The following is a 20,235-nucleotide window of genomic DNA, read 5'->3' as shown; positions in this document are numbered from 1 at the left end:
GTGGGTGTATCTCTCTATTAGTTTTATTGGATCTTAGTGCTGCGTTTGACACAATTGACCACAACATTCTTTTGCATAGACTTGAATACTTTGTTGGCATCAGTGGAAGTGCATTAGCATGGTTTAAATCGTACTTATATGACCGCCATCAGTTCGTAGCAGTGAATGAAGATGTATCCTATCGATCACAAGTGCAGTATGGAGTACCTCAAGGCTCAGTACTAGGGCCGCTACTCTTCACGCTTTATATGTTACCCTTGGGAGATATCATCAGGAAACATGGTGTTAGCTTTCACTGTTATGCTGATGATACTCAGCTCTATATTTCTTCGCAGCCCGGTGAAACACACCAATTTGAAAAACTAATGGATTGCATAGTCGATATAAAAAACTGGATCACGAGTAATTTCTTACTGCTAAATTCTGAAAAAACAGAGGTGTTAATTATAGGACCTAAAAACTCTGCTTGTAATAACCTAGAACACTGTCTAAGACTTGATGGTTGCTCTGTCAATTCTTCGTCATCAGAACCTAGGTGTGCTACTTGATCGCAATCTTTCCTTAGAAAGCCACGTTTCTAGCATTTGTAAAACTGCATTTTTCCATCTCAAAAATATATCTAAATTACGGCCTATGCTCTCAATGTCAAACGCAGAAATGTTAATCCATGCATTTATGACCTCAAGGTTAGATTATTGTAATGCTTTATTGGGTGGTTGTTCTGCACGCTTAGTAAACAAACTACAGCTAGTCCAAAATGCAGCAGCAAGAGTTCTTACTAGAACCAGGAAGTATGACCATATTAGCCCGGTCCTGTCAACACTGCACTGGCTCCCTATCAAGCATCGCATAGATTTTAAAATATTGCTTATTACTTATAAAGCCCTGAATGGTTTAGCACCTCAGTATTTGAATGAGCTCCTTTTACATTATAATCCTCTACGTCCGCTACGTTCTCAAAACTCAGGCAATTTGATAATACCTAGAATATCAAAATCAACTGCAGGCGGCAGATCCTTTTCCTATTTGGCGCCCAAACTCTGGAATAACCTACCTAACATTGTTCGGGAGGCAGACACACTCTTGCAGTTTAAATCTAGATTAAAGACCCATCTCTTTAACCTGGCATACACATAACATACTAATATGCTTTTATTATCCAAATCCGTTAAAGGATTTTTAGGCTGCATTAATTAGGTAAACCGGAACCGGAAACACTTCCCATAACAACCTATGTACTTGCTACATCATTAGAAGAATGGCATCTACGCTAATATTTGTCTGTTTCTCTCTTGTTCCGAGGTCACCGTGGCCACCAGATCCAGTCTGTGTCCAGATCAGAGGGTCACTGCAGTCACCCGGATCCAGTACGTATCCAGACCAGATGCTGGATCAGCACCTAGAAAGGACCTCTACATCCCTGAAAGACAGCGGAGACCAGGACAACTAGAGCCCCAGATACAGATCCCCTGTAAAGACCTTGTCTCAGAGGAGCACCAGGACAAGACCACAGTAAACAGATGATTCTTCTGCACAATCTGACTTTGCTGCAGCCTGGAATTGAACTGCTGGTTTCGTCTGGTCAGAGGAGAACTGGCCCCCCAACTGAGCCTGGTTTCTCCCAAGGTTTTTTTCTCCATTCTGTCACCGATGGAGTTTCGGTTCCTTGCCGCTGTCGCCTCTGGCTTGCTTAGTTGGGGACACTTCATCTACAGCGATATCGTTGACTTGATTGCAAATAAATGCACAGACACTATTTAACTGAACAGAGATGACATAACTGAATCCAATGATGAACTGCCTTTAACTATCATTTTTGCATTATTGACACTGTTGTCCTAATGATTGTTGTTCAGTTGCTTTGACGCAATGTATTTTGTTTAAAGCGCTATATAAATAAAGGTGACATTGACATTGACATTTTATTTAAAGGAGAGGCAGTGTTTGTGGAGTTTCACCATCATTCAAACCAAGCTTCAGGCAGTACACATGGTGGAGTGAAATAAACAAGATGTTACTTATGAAACCCTTTGGTCTACTCCTATGTACATGACTCTCTCTGGTCTCTAGACCCACATGGTATACATGCTCTCTGCCAGGGTCTACACAGGGCCCTCAGGGGCCAATCCATCAGATAGAAGCACAAGCCTATCAGCAGGGCACTGGAGTCATGGACACAGCTGTGGGCATGAGTGTGTGAGTCTGACTGATCTAAAACAAGCAAGAGTGCATTCATTACCTGAGATCTGACAAAACATTCATGCTCCTTTCATCTACCATGAAGGGAGACAGATGCACACTGGGATAGGCCTCGCTCAGATTACATTTTAATCACTAGTGATGATTAGGGTTGGGAAGTCTTTTTCTGAAGAGTTCCTTTTATTTTTGGAACAAAATGATTTGACATTTATTACAATATGATATTGTTGATGTCTGTTTGAATTCACTAAACAAATTAAAATAAATAAATGCAATAATAATAAACAATAATAACAACAATAATAATAAGAAAAGATAATAAAACAAACAGGAAACAAAATAAATAAAACAAAACAAGCAAAAAAAAAAAAAAAGGCTGAACCATATTTCTACTGCTGGGGTAAAGCAAAGATGCAAGAGTGTGATCTCTCTATGTGTGTCACGGCTTACGCTGCTGGAAGGAACACGAAGCCGAGGGATAAACGAAACAAGGATTTATTAACTCAAACATAGGCATGGTAAGTAGCAAAATAACAGGTGGCAAGAGGCAAGTGGCAAGTAACAGGTGACAAGTGGACAAGTAGACAAGTTGACACGTAGACGAGTAGAACCGACAAAACAGAACTGAAAGGACAAGGCTTAAGTACAAACGATAATTGGGAACACACAGTTGGATGGCATGACTAAATTAACCGGGACATGGAACACATGGGGAAATAGAATAGACACACCTGGGAACTAATCAAACCGAACACGGAAGACAGAAACTGGGTCACAGGGGCAAAAACACACAAAATGAGTCCAGGTATGTGACAGTACTCCCCCCTCCCGGTAGGTGCGTCCTCGCACCGTAGAAACAACAAAGGGAGGCCAGCAGACAGGGACCACAGAGGAAGGAGCCAGGGAGGAGATGACGGAGGGAGGAGCCAGGGAGGAGACAGGAAGGATCTGAAGCAGGAGGCACCCAGCAGGACCCAGGCCACAGCCATAACGGCCCAAGGTGGGGCCGACGGAGGAAGGAGCCATGGAGGAGGAATGGTCACCGACTCCAGGGACTCGACCCACGGCAACGGAGCAAGTGGAGGAGGAGCCCGAGGCGGAGACGGAGAGCCAGGGTGACGGGGAGGAGCTGGAGGTCCTAGGCGGAACTGATGGCTCTGGTGACTGACGCGGCGATGTGGATCCGGAAGGCCGCGGTGAGGCCAGAGTGACCGAGGACTGAGGTGTAGCCGAGGGGATGAAGGAGCCTGACGGAGCCGGAGGGACGGAGGGATGAGGCGAAGCCGGAGGAGTGGAGTCCCGAGGCATAGGATGGACGACGCCAGACCAAGGCGGAGCCGGAGGGACGAGGTAGCCAGGCAGAGCCTGCGGACTGCCGGGCCACGGCGGAGAGGAAGGAGCTAGGAGCCATGGTGGAGCCGACGGGTCAACGGGCCGAGGCGGAGTCCAGGCCTCAGAGGCTGGAGGCGGAGGTGAGGGAGACGTCGACCAAGGCGTCGCTGGAGGATGGCGGTCCCGCTGAGCTCGCACCACAATGATGGTAGGCTGAGGGCGAGCAGAGGGGCAGCCAGACGACAGCGGAGGAGGAGGCAGGAGTGGGTGGGAGGGTGGGAATTTTGGAGGAGCAGGCATTGGAGTAAGCTCTGGGGCTGGAGCCCTTCCTGGGCTTAACGGAGGATCAGGAGCCCGTCCTGGGCTTAACGGAGGATCAGGAGCCCGTCCTGGGCTTAACGGGGGTTCAGGAGCCCGTCCTGGGCTTAACGGAGGTTCAGGAGCCCGTCCTCGGCTTAACGGGGAATCAGGAGCCCGTCCTGGGCTTAAAGGAGGATCAGGAGCCCGTCCTGGGCTTAAAGGAGGATCAGGAGCCCGTCCTGGGCTTAACGGAGGATCAGGAGCCCGTCCTGGGCTTAACGGGGGTTCAGGAGCCCGTCCTGGGCTTAACAGGGGTTCAGGAGCCCGTCCTCGGCTTAACGGGGAATCAGGAGCCCGTCCTGGGCTTAAAGGAGGATCAGGAGCCCGTCCTGGGCTTAACGGAAGATCAGGAGCTCTTCCTGGGCTTAACGGGGGTTCAGGAGCCCGTCCTGGGCTTAACGGGGGTTCAGGAGCCCGTCCTGGGCTTAACGGGGGTTCAGGAGCCCTTCCTGGGCTTAAAGGAGGAACAGGAGCCCGTCCTGGGCTTACAGGAGGATCAGGAGCCCGTCCTGGGCTTACAGGAGGATCAGGAGCCCGTCCTGGGCTTACAGGAGGATCAGGAGCCCGTCCTGGGCTTAACGGAAGATCAGGAGCCCGTCCTGGGCTTAACGGAGGATCAGGAGCCCGTCCTGGGCTTAACGGAGGATCAGGAGCCCGTCCTGGGCTTAACGGAGGATCAGGAGCCCGTCCTGGGCTTAAAGGAGGATCAGGAGCCCGTCCTGGGCTTAAAGGAGGATCAGGAGCCCTTCCTGGGCTTAACGGGGGAACAGGAGCCCGTCCTGGGCTTAACGGGGGAACAGGAACCCGTCCTGGGCTTAACAGAGGATCAGGAGCCCGTCCTGGGCTTAACGGGGGAACAGGAGCCCGTCCTGGGCTTAACGGGGAATCAGGAGCCCTTCCTGGGCTTAACAGAGGATCAGGAGCCCGTCCTGGGCTTACAGGAGGATCTGGCATAGGTGCATTGGAAACCCCCTCATTTTGACCCATTTGGCGCTCCACATTATGCTCCCTCGTGGTGGGCAGTGTCGCCGGCTCTCGCACCTGGTCTGACGGGTTGCTCTCTGGCTCTCCGTCATCGGTGGGCTCGGGCTTATGCCTCGTACCGTGGGGAGATTGTAGGCTGGGCTCTGGGTCCAGAGTGGACCTGGCGAGATCCTCCATTGAGCCGACCGTGAGAGGTGACCCATTTCTCACCAGATTCCACTCTATAAAGGCAGCGAAATCCTCCCGAGGACCATCTTCGGGCGACAACGCTCTGCACCTGGAGTTCAGGCTGGCGTGATAAAAGGTGCAGAGCGCGTGGTCCGGGTAGCTGGTGGAATTAGCTATCCAGAGAAACCGTCTGGTATGGTCCTCGAGAGACAGTCCCTCCTGCTCCAGCAGGAGGAGGAGGTATTCGGGGCGATAGAGGGGATCCATGACACACTACGGAAAGAAAAAGACAGTGAAAAAACGGAAAAAAAAAACGGAGGGAAAACACGCAGTTTATAACTTTTTGGTCGGGTCTTCTGTCACGGCTTACGCTGCTGGAAGGAACACGAAGCCGAGGGATAAACGAAACAAGGATTTATTAACTCAAACATAGGCATGGTAAGTAGCAAAATAACAGGTGGCAAGAGGCAAGTGGCAAGTAACAGGTGACAAGTGGACAAGTTGACACATAGACGAGTAGACCCGACAAAACAGAACTGAAAGGACAAGGCTTAAGTACAAACGATAATTGGGAAAACACAGGTGGATGGCATGACTAAATTAACCGGGACATGGAACACATGGGGAAATAGAATAGACACACCTGGGAACTAATCAAACCGAACACGGAAGACAGAAACTGGGTCACAGGGGCAAAAACACACAAAATGAGTCCAGGTATGTGACAATGTGTGTGGGGGATTTATGCATACGTGTACATGCGTATGGGCAGCATATGCTCTTTCTGCACACCTGGAGGGAGTGAAGATTGCTTACATCAGGAGAAAAAAGCACAGCGCTCTCTTTTTTCCACACACTTGTAAACAAAGTTAAACCACACAACCACAGGGCAGGCACATTTCTAGTACTACCACAGGGCAGAGAGGCAGAAAGAGAGAGTCAATTCTGTCCTGTTGCTAATAACTTTTGCTCTCAAGTTCTAACCACAATCCCCATTTAAAGCTAACACAGTTATCTGTGCAGTCAGTCTAGCATCAGCACTGTTCACATTGCCGCTGCATGCTGCCAGCTATAGTGCTAACATAAAACTCCACACATTCAGAACCAACTTTACATTAAAAATAAATCATAAATAAACCTCCAACACCCTGAAATTCCATCCAAATCACTAAAAGAGGGAGAGAAAAAGCCTTGCTGGATTTGGAGAGCCTGTATGGTTTACATTAGCCGACTAGTTTCTGTTTCAACCCTGCTACCCCAGAACTGACTTGTGTACGTGTCCAAATAGAAATACAGGGGCAGGAAATTGGCAGAGATTTACAGTAATTACTGAGAGCTGAACTATAGGGTTTTGGGCCTTGTGACAAATATGATATGATGTTAAACTGAGGCAAGCAATAGTGGCAGAGGCGCGGGTGATCCACAGAAAAAGCATTTGAAGGGAGAGAGGCAAACGCAGACGAGCTAGCAGCAGCCTAGTACACAGTAATAGGTTTTCATTACATTGCAATCTCTTTTAAATAATCCTATTCATTTTTCATGAGGTCAATTTTTCCCAGCAGACGAGGGATAGAAAGCCAAATACGGCTCTCAGCAGGCTGTGATCTGTCATGTGATGATAGATTGCACAAGCTTAAAAAAAAAAAGCTAGCTTAAAAACTGCTTATGTACTGGTAGATACAAAAACAAACAGACATAAAGACAAACACAAACTTCACATACTAGATGCACTCAGAGATTTGAATGCATTGAATGAAAGGAAAGGATTTAGACATACAAAAGAAGAACAAAAGCAATTTGTGGCAAATCAGTCAAAAAGGGGTGGAGGGATAATTATTTTATAATTGTTTCAAATGTGTGAATGCTTATTGACTCAGCAGCAAATATTACTCGAAGATGCTGTGTGTTGGCTGGCATGAGTGATTCTGGGTTTGAAACAATGTGCTATTGTGTGGAAAAATTAGCTTATCCTTTGTCTTGACTACAATGATGTGGAGGGAGTTTTAGCCAATCAGCTTAAAGAAACCAGTGTCACGTCCCACATAACTTGAGTTTTCAATTTATGAGCAAAATGTTTCTGCCTCTTAGAGACAAATAAGCTTAATTGGCATGAAAAATTACATTGCCGCAGATGCATTAAGATACATTTAGAATAAATACATAGTGAATAAAATTAATAAGATATGTCAAGTCATATTTGTTTATACAGCGCTTTTTACAGATGGTTTCAATGCAGCTTCACATTAATAAAGAGGAAAGTAACTGTGCTGCTGTTCTAAAATAAATCAATTAAAGCCAATAGAATAGCCTACAGAAGCCAATAGTGTCATTATTAATCTAAGTTTAATCCAGTGTTGTTTCAATTGAGTTCAATAACTGTGCCAATGTTGCAAAGTTCATCAATTATGAAACACATTCAATTCAGCAATAAGCAGCTTAACAGAAGGCATTAGTGTCATTATTCAGCCATTGCTATGAGGTTGCCAAGGTATATTTTAGTGGTTGTTAGCATGTTACTTTCACAGTTTCGGTGTAGTAACTGGCCCTCCAAATCTCAAAATGTTATGATATTCTGATCTCTATATATGGCATTAGTCTTTACGGTCAAAAAGACTGGTTTGACTAATTTTAATCAACCAGGTCACAACTGTAAGTCAAAGAAAAATTAAAAGGATAGTTCACACAAAAATGTAAATTCTGTCATCATTTACTGACCATTCCAAATTTGCATGACTTTATTTGTTCTGTAAAACGTAAAGGAAGACATTTTGAAATGTCTTCTGAAATGTAAATTTTTGTGTTATAAGGGATACTCCACCCCAAAATGAAAATTTTGTCATTAATCACTTATCCCCATGTCGTTTCAAATAGATAAAGTGACACAGGAGTGGATTTTCAAACCTTTCCTGTCCCACTCAAAAAAAAAAAAAAAAAAAAAAATCCCGTCCCGTCCCAATCCCACTTAAACATTGGGTTAAATTCCCCTCCTGTCCCAATCCCAGAAGAATGACTCCAATTCCCTCCCACTCCCATGTTGTGTTTTTTGTTTGTTTGATTGTTTGTTTGTTTTTGGCCTGAATCTGTCAGATAGGCCTACAGTAAAAAATAAATAAATAAATACAGCAGCCTACAGATCACAGCATGCCCACTTTAGTTGAATAAAAATCCTAAATGTAGTTTTTTTGTTAATTTATTGAACTGAAAGCCATCTTAAACAATTCACAGTGTGTATTGCACACATTAATTTTCATGTATATCTTCCATGCTAACGCACACATTTTCTATTAGATTAATTTTTTTTTTTTTTCATTTGAAAGTAGACATAGTAGACAAACTTCAAGTAGACAAACTTCATACACAGAGTTTCGAAGTTTCTCGCTCAAGTTCACAAACCGAGATGGCAGAAAGTGCATCCTCTGTTTGCCTGAATAAATTTTACAGAAGCTCAATGTTTCGTTGTCATTCTGAGTAAACACAAATAAATGTAGAGTGTTTAGAGATTATGGAATATTTTAAAAAGTATTCTCATTGCTCATAACGTTACGGTTGAACCACTGATGGCAGATGGACTATTCTGCTAATGTCTTTAATAGTTTTCTGGACCTTGACAGTGTAATTTACTTAGCAATTAATGGGACAGTCACAAGCCTCCCGGTTTTCATCCAAAATATCTTAAATTGTGTTTCATCCAAAGACGAACACAGCTTTTAAGGGTCTGAAATGACATGAGGGTAAGTGATTAATGACAAAATTTTCATTTTGGGGTGGAGTATCTCTTTAAGTATCATGTCCATGGGACTATTTATGCTCAGTGTGATTCTAGTCCAATGAAATTTTAGTAGATTAGTTATCAAGTTACCAAGCTCAACAGTGGAAATAGAATAAATGTTCTGTTTTAGCAAATACCACTGAAAGAGTATGAAGGTGAAAAAGACTTTCTGTTGTATAACCAAAGTGTATAAAACAAGCAAAAAGACCTGAATTATGATTGAGAACTAAAAAAACATTAATGTCCTGCACGCTCACAACAAATTAACTGTAGACTGCACAATGTCCATCTGTTATAAACATTTACCTGTTTTTCTATTCGGCTCATTCTTAAAACACAATGTGGATAAAGGTGGATTTCCAGCATTACAAATCTAATTCTGATTCCACAAAGAGGGGTAAAACAATACAAAATAGGTCAATGAATAATGCTTCTCCAGAAAGACTCATGCTCATCGAACAAATGTATTCCTACTCTGCCGATGAGAACAAAAGCTCAGGAGAATAACACACTTTGACCTTGGACCTCCGAACGAAGGTGAAAGACAAGCATTTAGGACAGTTTCTGATCAAAAGAAGCCAGGAATAAAAGACTCTTGAGTGCAAGTATTCATCTTGAAGTGCGATTGTATGAGCACATGGGGATGAAGCATTTTCTCTGGAGAGGATGGTATTAGGTTTATGCGAGAAACACAATTATGCTAGTACCTATTTTATTTTACACACTTCACTCACTGCAGTGGTTGTACAGACTGTGCTATATCTTTGTGTTTGTCATCTTGAATGATAAAATATTTTAGCATTTAAGAATCAGTGCTGGGAATTAGCAAATGATTCCCTGATTAGACTCAGATTCAAAAGCTCTTGATCATATTTTAAGTTGTTTTAACTAATTGCAGCAATAAAAATAAAAAAGAACTATATTTTAACTATTAACTATATTCGTGAGTGACTGTTCAGGATCATTTTTAAGATAGCAAGTGGCTCACATAGGCACCGCTTTGTTTTAAAAAGTGGTGTGAACAGTTTAGGAGACTTTACAAACATGCTTATGTCACAAAAAGAAGGCTTAGCTCATGAATATCAATTAGGTTTTGCACATAATTTAACACAATCTCTTAAAAGATTCTTCTGTATCATATACACCCCTGCTACAAGCTAATTTTATAAAGTGTTGGGGACAAAATCGGCCATGGCCAATGACCACTGTAATTGACAACTATGGTGTCTCTAGATGAGAGTTGAGATGAGGTCAGAGAGATAAAAAATAGCTCTACATCCATTATGTTTCTCCATTAAGTCACATAGAAACTAGCTAAAAAGGTTGTTTTGAATGAGAAAGTCCTTTGCCCTGTGTCTATTCGGTGAAAAATCAGAACACGCACTCTTATGACAATAAAAGCCAATCAATTGTTGGCATAGTCGACTGCCGCCACTGAAACATTACTTTACGAGAACCAAATATGGAAAACTAATGAAGTGTAATTGAAATTCTCCTGCATACAGCATTTTTAGAGTGAAATATTTCTCATTCAGTGTGTTATGGAAAAAAACTGAGCTAATAAGGTCATCCTTAGCTAATGTGTGGAAATGTGCTGCACTGTTCAATTGTCATGGTGAGCATTCAATTTTTAGAACCGTCGCACCTATCAAGCCTGCACAAAAAATGACTAGAAAACGTGCCATCTCATTTCTGTTTTAGTGATCCCTCCGTTCCTTAGAGGCAGTCATCCAGTGGACCCTCTTCTCTCTTCTCATCTGCACCTCCAGCACCTATATAATCTCCTCTCTCTCTCTCTCATTACTCCTTTTCTTTCCTGTCTCCAACCTGAGGGAGGAAAGGTGGGAGAAGTCTGTCATCGCTCTCCCCTGCGGCTCTCTGCGAAAAAAAATCCTTGCTTAGACAGTAACTGATGGACTCCCTTAAACTGCTCTGTGGAGCGCTGCAGAGGCCCCATCTGAACATTTGCTGCAGGTATGGGTATCATTAACCTAGTCTCTCATCTTTTTTGCCTTTATTTTATGCAGAGCTGAGAGAAAAATAAATGGTAGGACAAGATCAGAGAAATATATAAGACGTCTGAATAGATATTAACAAAAGCATGGAACTTGATGTACACGAGCACATATTTAAATAAAATAAAATAAAGTAAAATAAAAATGATATCAAACATTACATATAAAAACCAAAAATAGAATAGAATACAAATATTTCTTTCTTATCAATTGTTATGCATTACTACAATGACGATTTTCATGAAAAAAAAATACTATTATGTATGTGTGCATACATATATGCATCTCTCTCTCTATATGCAAACATATATTCAAATATAAATGTATATACAAATAAATTCTTATAATTCTTTTTTCTTTCCAATTAATATGTTCTTGAGTGGTTAAATAAAATTCACCAAACTGCTCAGCTATTCCAACACAGTTATTGCATTTTTCAATAGATGATGGTACGATTTACTTTATAACCCCATCAACAGTAACAAAACAACACTGGTGTACTTCCTGCACTCTTCATTAACAAAGTTACTGGCCTGCCAACCGGTCAGGAAAACAAACCGCCACTAAAGCAGTCATATCAGCACATACACAGTAATCAAAACAAAGCCATTACAGCAGCTGTAAACCTAAATCTACCGTACAGGTTTATATCCTCACAGCTATTAATGCCTCTGAGGGGATCTAGAGAGAAGGCCGGTGGCATAATTCACTCGACTTTTTTCCTTTTAATGTGCATACACCCAGGTAAATGAGCGTACACCAACAAAAATTTCAATTAAAAAACTATTCAAACTTTCTATTATTCATGAACTAAAGGGGTCTCTCTTTATTGGTTATGTATTATTAATACCCTAGCGCTCGTATCAAAGACGAGCCAATTTCATAACCAGCACTTGGACCCAAATTACAGTGGGTTTTTATTCATGGTTGAATTGGACCGCGGTGCCCACTCAGGCTGGCCATTGTGTCGCCCACCATAGCTGCAGTCGCCACGGTCACCAGAGAGCAGCCCCCATCTGCCCGCGTCATATTGAGCTCTTCAATACTTTCAATATTGTTTTTTTAAAAAGCCATCACACAGATATGGACTGTAGCCGTGGCTGATGTATCAGATACAGAGCGCTGCTGATTAGATTTTCAAGGTAATGTTGGAACACGGGAAATTAACTGTGTTACAGTGAGGAGGAGCATTGATTCATCCTCCAGTCAGCCCACACTTCACAATGAAGAGACTGCTAGAACATGGATGGTTTCCACTCCTCTTAATTTGACATATTCTGAATATAATATATTCAGTAAATATATAATATACATACTATATGAGATCTACTCAGAGGCAGGTGCATTATGCAATTAGCTTTGTGTCAAAAATATAGAATGAAAGTAATTTTTATATTATATTATATCATATTATATTATGTTATATTATATTACATTATATTATATTATATTATATAAAAATTACTTTCGATATAATATAATATAATTTTTGGAAAGAAGTCTCCTTTAAAATCATAAACATTAATACTTTAAAATATATTTTTTTTACAATTTAAAATATCTGTTTTTATTTAAACATATCCCTGAGATATAATGCTGAATTTTAAGAAGCCATTATTCCAGTCTTCAGTGTCACTTGATCCTTCAGAAATAATTCTCATGTGCTGATTCAGTGCTTAAATTTTTTTCTTTTAAATCATCAGTTTTAGAATAGTTAAGCTCCTTAATATTTGGTGGAAACGTGACGCATTTTTTTTATGAAAATAAATTTCAAAATAATGGAAATAATTTAAAAGATAAATCTCCTGTAACAATATAAATCGTCCCCTTGGAATTATAAGGTTCTATCTGACATTTTTGTCAAAATGTAGTTATTCACATATTCTTATTCTGTGTCAACGTATTTACATTATGAGACAGATTTTTTAATGTTGTGTACAGTATGGGGCTTTTTATTTAAAAAAACAATAAGGTTCTATCTACACAGTCGAATGGAACACAAAAATTTTGAAGCCCAATATCTCAAAACTACCCGGAATGCAGATAGAACCTTATAATTCCAAGGGGACGAAATTCATTTGCTGTCACTTTTGATCAATTTAATGTGTCCTTGCTGAATAGTAGTATTAGTTTAAAAAATAAAGATAAAAAAATTCAAATTAAAATATATTGACCCCAAACATTTGAAAGGTACTGTGTATATTAGCAAATCTCTTCACATCGCTTTGTTTGCTCAAATTGTTATACTTCTTTACCATTTTTATTGATGGGACAGCACATAGACAAGGCATTCAGGGAAATCACACGATAATGTGGATGTCTTACCTAGATCCATGCTCTTAGATGACTTCACATGATTCTGCTCAGTATGACCCAGCTGACCTCCATCGGTCAAAGAAGTGTCAGCTGAACGAAGACCTAAACTCAGACTGGATACACACACACACACACACACACACGCATGCGCATGCACACACACACACACATGCATTTCCTCAGTATCTTTACTAAGACCGCAGTAAGTCACTGAACTTGCTGTTTAAAATAACATATAGGGATTGAACAACTACTTGTTTAATAGTCTGCTGAAAATGAAGCACCATAAAATACTCATGTTCCACTTGCTCATTCACTGATACCTTATTATGTTCAGGATGGTTTAAAAGATTTCTGGCTTGTAAACCCTACAAACTTTTAGGTTTTTTTTTTTTTAGGAATTTTTTTTTTGGCATTTTCACTACAAACCTAATATCACACAATGTAGCTACACTGGGTTTGTGGAGTACAGTTTGTGGATAGAGGAATTGTCCTCCTGATTTTGCCAAGTATAGACAAACACTCATGTGATCATGTGACCAACTGCTTTTTTAATTAACCAACTAGCCGGTGCAACCCCTACATGGAAAAAGAGACATGTTTGTCATTTTCAGTCCAAGGCAAATCCATGTTACCTCTGCTGGAGCTTCAGGGTGTCCTGTCTATGAGGATTAGCTGGGAAGCCTTCATCATCCCCCTCTTCCATTTGAAACTGTGAGAAACGGGCAAACCAAGAAAGAGAAAAAGAATCATTAGAGCTCTCAGGTAATATTATACGGGCTCATTTAAGAGGGGTCTGCTGGGGTCAGGCCAGCGGTGGAGAAGGGTGACAGTCTGAGACAGACAGAGACAGAGACCATTATCAGCTCCAACACACTGCAATCTCCACTCATCTTTAATGATCTATTGCTCCTATGATAATGGGACTGGGTCCTCGGATTGACTTGATTTTTCCTCCTCTAAGCTTGGTTAAGGTTGTAAGGAAGTCTGTATGTGTCTGTCTGCCAGAGACTGTCTCTCTATAACTGAACATATGTATATTATCACTATTATTGGCATAATTAGTCTATTATTCATCTATATCCGTAATGAGTATTGTTTATTGAAACTATTGAACTCTATTGAAATTAGTTCAGTACTATTTATATTTTACTTCAACAGTGTAGATCACACAAAAAATCACTATATCAATATCAATAAAATCACCATTCAATATATTTTAAAATGTAATTTACTTGTGATGTAAAGCTGAATTTTCAGCATCATTACTATAGTCTTAAGTGTCACATGATCCTTCAGAAATCATTCTAATATGCTGATTTGCTGCTCGAGAAACATTTGTCATCACTGTAATATTTTTCTCGAAACAGTGATGCATTTATTCATGATTCCAATGTTCAAAAGAATAGCATTTATTTAAAAATAGACTTTTAAACAATTTAATGCATCCTTGCTGAATTCAATTAATTTAACACTTTAATAAATAAATGTTGCACATTAATTTTAATTAAGTAATTTAAAAAAATACATAGCCCTATTTTAACTGAATGTACAGTAAATTGAAAAGTTATATTGTTAGTGAATATTTGTTTGTGTGATATATACAGTATACTGTGTTTTAAAAAGGATGACACCAACAGCCCACCAGAACGTGAAGTGAAGAGATGAATGAAACAGGAGGCACAGTTAGCAGGATGATGCAGTGACTGTGTACTCGGTTCATGTCTCATTTGGCTAAAGAGACTGCACACTACTGCTGCCTGGCTCTCGCTAGGAAACACAGAAGACTTAAACCACCTGCTGCAGAAACAAAAACACAACAAGCTGTTTTTGAGCATGTTTATGTAACTCAAGGCTAGTTCATGAGCATTTACCTAGAATTCTCTTTTATTATTTACTTGATGTTTTCAACTACTGTATCTGGAGCCCCACATGACAAATACATCATAAATGTGTGTTAGGCCAAATAGTGCAGAACCAAAACAAAGGCTGGAGGTCTTTGTCTGAAAGCCAGCACTGTACAACTGAAAACAAATGCCGCAGATTCCCAAGGCACTTTGCGAATGCATTTTGCAAACTATCTACAGTATGAACAGCCACTCATAAACAGTTCCAGATGTATATACTGTACTAAACCCTTGTAATCATTTCTTAACCCATTTTCCTTTAACAGAGTCAACTGCATATGACAGCTGCTACAGTATCATGTGGCTAAGGGGAAAAAAAATATAAAACAAATTAATAAACTAGAAAATAATATAATAAAAATAAAGAGCCTGTCCTCCAAAAAAACACGACCATATAGGTCGTTTGTGCAAGCACCTTATTACGACCTATATTTACGTTTTAAAGTTAAGCGCCCTCTAGCGGGCGTAAAAATAATGACAGTATTGCGTTGCGTCTGTCGTCATGAAATGACGTATAACGTCATTACCAATCAAAACGCACGTTTATTTAAATGCAGTGTGTGGGCTTTTTACACCGATCTCACAGTATTTCCTACATATTTTACTAGGTGGCTTATTCATTCGAATGACCACACCTAACCCCACCCCTAAACCTAACCCTCACAGAAATCATGCTAAATTATGATTTATTGAGCATATACATTTTCATGCATGTCCGTTCCCTGGGATCGAACCCATGATAGCATGATTACCTATCAATGTATAGCGCAATAATCTACCAACTGAGCTACACGAAACGCAAATCAGAGGGCAAATAAAAGAGTACAAAACATTAATATGAAAACGACCTTTTGCCGATAGGGGCACAATTGTAGTATACGCTCTGATGGGTCGTATTTCAGGGATTTGGACAAACGACCTATACGAGCGTATTGGTTGGAGGACAGGTTGGAGCGATCAGTGCACCCCATCCAGCAGAACTTCATCATTACTCATCAGACTGCACTGGGATGACTGCTTATTAGTATTATATATCTCATCTGTTTGTGTGCTGCACAACTGCCATAATACATCAAGTGCACAGACGCATACATGCACACACACATGAACATACATACACTTGAGAGATGAACTGATGTTGGAGTGAATGAAAAAAATGTATCCTGTGTTGCCTATAAATGCACGTAGACACATTTGCAGCTACACACATTCACAATTATTTATCTGCTAAAGTGTGGTGTAGTCGAAATGAAATAAGTTGTTCCTTCAGAAGATGATGGATATATGGCTCTTCCAGCTAAAAAAGGGGTTATTAATCCTAAACGGTGTGCGCTGCCCGACCTCTCGCCTGCACTAGCAAAACACCTCCTTATGTAAAACATTAACTGAAATAAATGCCAAGTTTCTCTCCAAGAGGGCTGGATATGAATCTATTACCACAGACACTGGACAGATATAATATTTCACATCTGTGTACAATATTCATAATGACAGTGAGCGGAACAGGGAAGGTTTGGCTGCATGAGTATTGCTATGAGAACATAAGGCATTTCCTGTAATGAAAATATTGTATTACACACACACACAATCACTTTATATTGTAGAAAAAAGAATGGGAGAAATTGCAATGCTTAGTATGGCAGCTGTGGGAACTGAAGTCCCATGTTTCAGTTAAAAGACCAACTGCTTTGGCAAAGTCATCAAATTACTCGAATTACTCTAGTCTAAATTACTCTACAAAAGTGTTCATTTTGGCAGCAAATTTTGATTTAGTTTTAGTCTTTTTACAAAAATGCCATTTTAGTTTTAGTCATGTTTTACTCATCTGAACTGTTTTAGTTTTAGTAGATTTAGTCAACTAAAATCGAATGACTTTGGTTAGAGTGTAATGCATTTATTAAGCTTTTCTCTAACATTTCCCAACTCATTATATATTCTTGGACAAAACAGCTATTAACATGTTAATATAAATGATATTAAGGATTGAACATGCAATATAGACACATATTTTACTGCTGTGACACATAACTTGTTTTATATCTTAAATTGAAATAAAACCACTTATAAAGAAACAAGAACATGGTTTTTACTTTTCAATCAAATACCAATGGTTATATAATATGAATTCTTTATAACAAAATGCTTACAACATTCTTCATTCTTTCAAGCAGACATATTTATTTATATAAATTAAATTTAGATTAATCCTTATTAGGGCTACTAAAGTAATTCTGTCAAAAGCAGCAAGTGATTTTTTCTCTTTCTTTTCTTGTTTGATTAATATTAATGACCCATACTACAGGAACTAAATTAGGGCGCTTTCCCTTTAAAACCGAAAGCGAAAGCGGCCTCCCAACTGTTTATGATGATGTAACTGAGTGTGTTTACATGAATACTTTTCAAAACAGACCATTTGGCATAATTCTATGTGTATTTCTCCGTTCATGAGATAAGACGTGAAAGAGAACTAATTTCAGTACTCCTGCACTGTCTGAGAGGCACTTTTCTGTGTGATTTGGGTGTGTGCATTCAGAAAACCGGACCGAATTACGTTCTCTTTCACGCCATTACACTTTTTCTAATTTATGCCTATGTCTGCTCTTCTTTTACCTCCAGACTTTAAAATTGTTTAACATTTTATTGGATCAGTACAGCAGTACATTTCGCTGCCTATGCATTCCAATTCAACAAGCGACATATCCTCTTCCTGTCTCTTTTTTCTTGTTTTCTTTCTGCTTTGCTCTCAATACAAATAACTTTAAAACAAGTATCATGGGTAGTCTTGGGCATGTACCGCAATAATACCATGTTTTTGTAAATGCACTATGCTTTTAAATACCATGGAATATTATGTCCTGAGGAACACCACTTTAGAAGCAAACACAATACACATACATATGTACGAAATAATTGTTTTTTTCACTTTTATTTACAGCTCAAACAACTACCAGTAAATGACTTTCCTTGGCCCAAATGCTACGCCACGCTAAAATTTTCAGCACTTGATGAGGGCATTATGCATTTTAAATTGTTTGCTATGCTACGTTACGAGCGGACAGCATTACTGTTTAGACTGTGGAAACATGCCCTAGATAAAGCGCACATCAACTTAATGATTCAAGGTCAGGGTGATAGAAACCAACACAAACACACAATCACAACATGAGTGGAGGGCTTGCTTTGCTTTTTTCTGCCTTAGTCTCTGTCATACTACCTTTGATTATGAGACAACCGTACCTAGAACCATTTCCAGTCAGAGAGAGAAAATCTATATATTTGAACAGCATATATTTATGAGCGTCAGAGCATCTGTCTATCAGGGAAATAAACAACGGGGAGGAGCATGAGGTGTCAGGGAGGGGATATATGAAGCTGATGAGGCTGATATCGTACTATTTGTATGTTTCCTAGCATTATGCACTCTGGGAATCCCAATGAGTACAGTGTGTGTGAAACACACTCCTCAAGAAAAAACTGCAGACACGTGAAGCAGGCAGCTCCATTTTAAGCCCCACTCTCTTTCTGTCTTTCTCTAGTTGTGTTGAAATCCTGGAGGAGAAGTGTTACTCTTTCATGTTCGGTTAAAAGGATGGTCAACACGACAGGCTATGCACACAGGCATTTCACATGAAAAGAATTGCAAATGTGCTCCAATTCTCAGACGAGTTAAACTTCCAGTTTCTTATACAGCTGTGATAAAAGAGTCTTTCTAGGCATGAAAGAGAGACTAAAAAAGATAGCACATGTATGACAAGCGCACTGTATCGATAGTGACAGACATTAATGTACAAACATATTTCCAGTATGACACATGGACAGAAAACTGCTACAAAACTTAGCAGCATTTAAAAGGTCTCAATATAATATATTGGTCTAAGCAAAACCAATCCATGTGGAATAAAACTGATTTGAAATACAATCATTAATATATTAGGGATGCACTAATAAGACATTGGTAAGCTGACAGTTATTTTTTTATGTTGTTTGATAACTGATTAATGAACAATAATATTACAATTCTATATTATTTTGTCTGAACAGAAAAAAAACAAGCATCATAACATTATAATGTGCAATATGAAAAAATACCAGACAGTCATTTTGAGATTTGTTAAAGATTACATTTAACCGTCTTTTGTTGTTCTCAGCAAGATTCGATATATATATATATATATATATATATATATATATATATATATATATATATATATATATATATATATATATATATGTCACAAACACGCCAGGTTCCTCCTCCACACAATCACGACGCACAACGTCACCTGAGTACTAATCATCACCACCTGATCCGCATCACCTATCATCCACCACAGCACCACAAAAGCCACACACAGGCACCCAGCCATTGTCCGGTCACGTTCGCGACAAGATCATTCCTGCGCTAACTATTAGGACTAACTCCTCTTTACCTTCTCTCCAAGGATAACCTCCGAAGTCTCTTCTTCCGTCTTCTCTCCAAGGATTACCTCCAAGATCCTCCTAAAGACCCCACGGTGCGTGTGTGTGGTACCCTCCTTCCCGGCACGGATCCCAGCACCCATCCACTCCTCACTTCCCGCTCCTCTGCTTGTGTCCATTTAATAAACTACATCTTTCATCTGTTACTCCTCTGTCTCCGAGTGATCCGTAACAGATGACCGGACCAGCACCGAGAGACACAAGCATGAGCCTCACGGATCCCTTCCAGGAATTAGTAGATGCACTCCGCCGTACACTTATGTCAGCACCTGCATCACCACCAGCGAGCACTTCCGCGGATCCTATCATCCCTCCTTCACCTGCCGTGCACGCCAGTCCCATGGCACGGCCAGCGCCCTACTCTGGTTCGGCGGAGGAATGCAGCGGATTCTTGCTTCAGTGTTCACTGGTCCTGGAGATGCAACCGCTCTCGTACCCAACGGATCGAGCCAAGGTAGCTTTCATTATCTCCCAGTTACAAGGCAAGGCTTTACAATGGGCAGACTCTCTCTGGACCCAGAATAATCTTGTAACCCAGTCATATTGTAGCTTCATCGAACACTTCCGGGAAGTTTTCGGCAAACCTGCCTGGGACTCCTCTATAGGTGAGAGATTATACAACTTGAAACAAGGGAATATTTCTGTCAATGATTATGCCTTGCAGTTCAGGACTCTGGCAGCCTCTAGTGGATGGAACGAACAGGCC

The 20,235-nt window shown here is 40.4% G+C and overlaps 1 pseudogene; it reads right to left on the bottom strand.

The window, feature by feature from the left end:
• Window positions 1-20,235, bottom strand: part of LOC132152577 (partitioning defective 3 homolog B-like) — a 340,755-nt pseudogene that overhangs the window by 157,798 nt on the left and 162,722 nt on the right.

This window comes from Carassius carassius, chromosome 11, assembly GCF_963082965.1.
Source record: "Carassius carassius chromosome 11, fCarCar2.1, whole genome shotgun sequence".
Classification (NCBI taxonomy): domain Eukaryota; kingdom Metazoa; phylum Chordata; class Actinopteri; order Cypriniformes; family Cyprinidae; genus Carassius; species Carassius carassius.
This window is presented reverse-complemented; position numbering and strand designations above follow the sequence as displayed.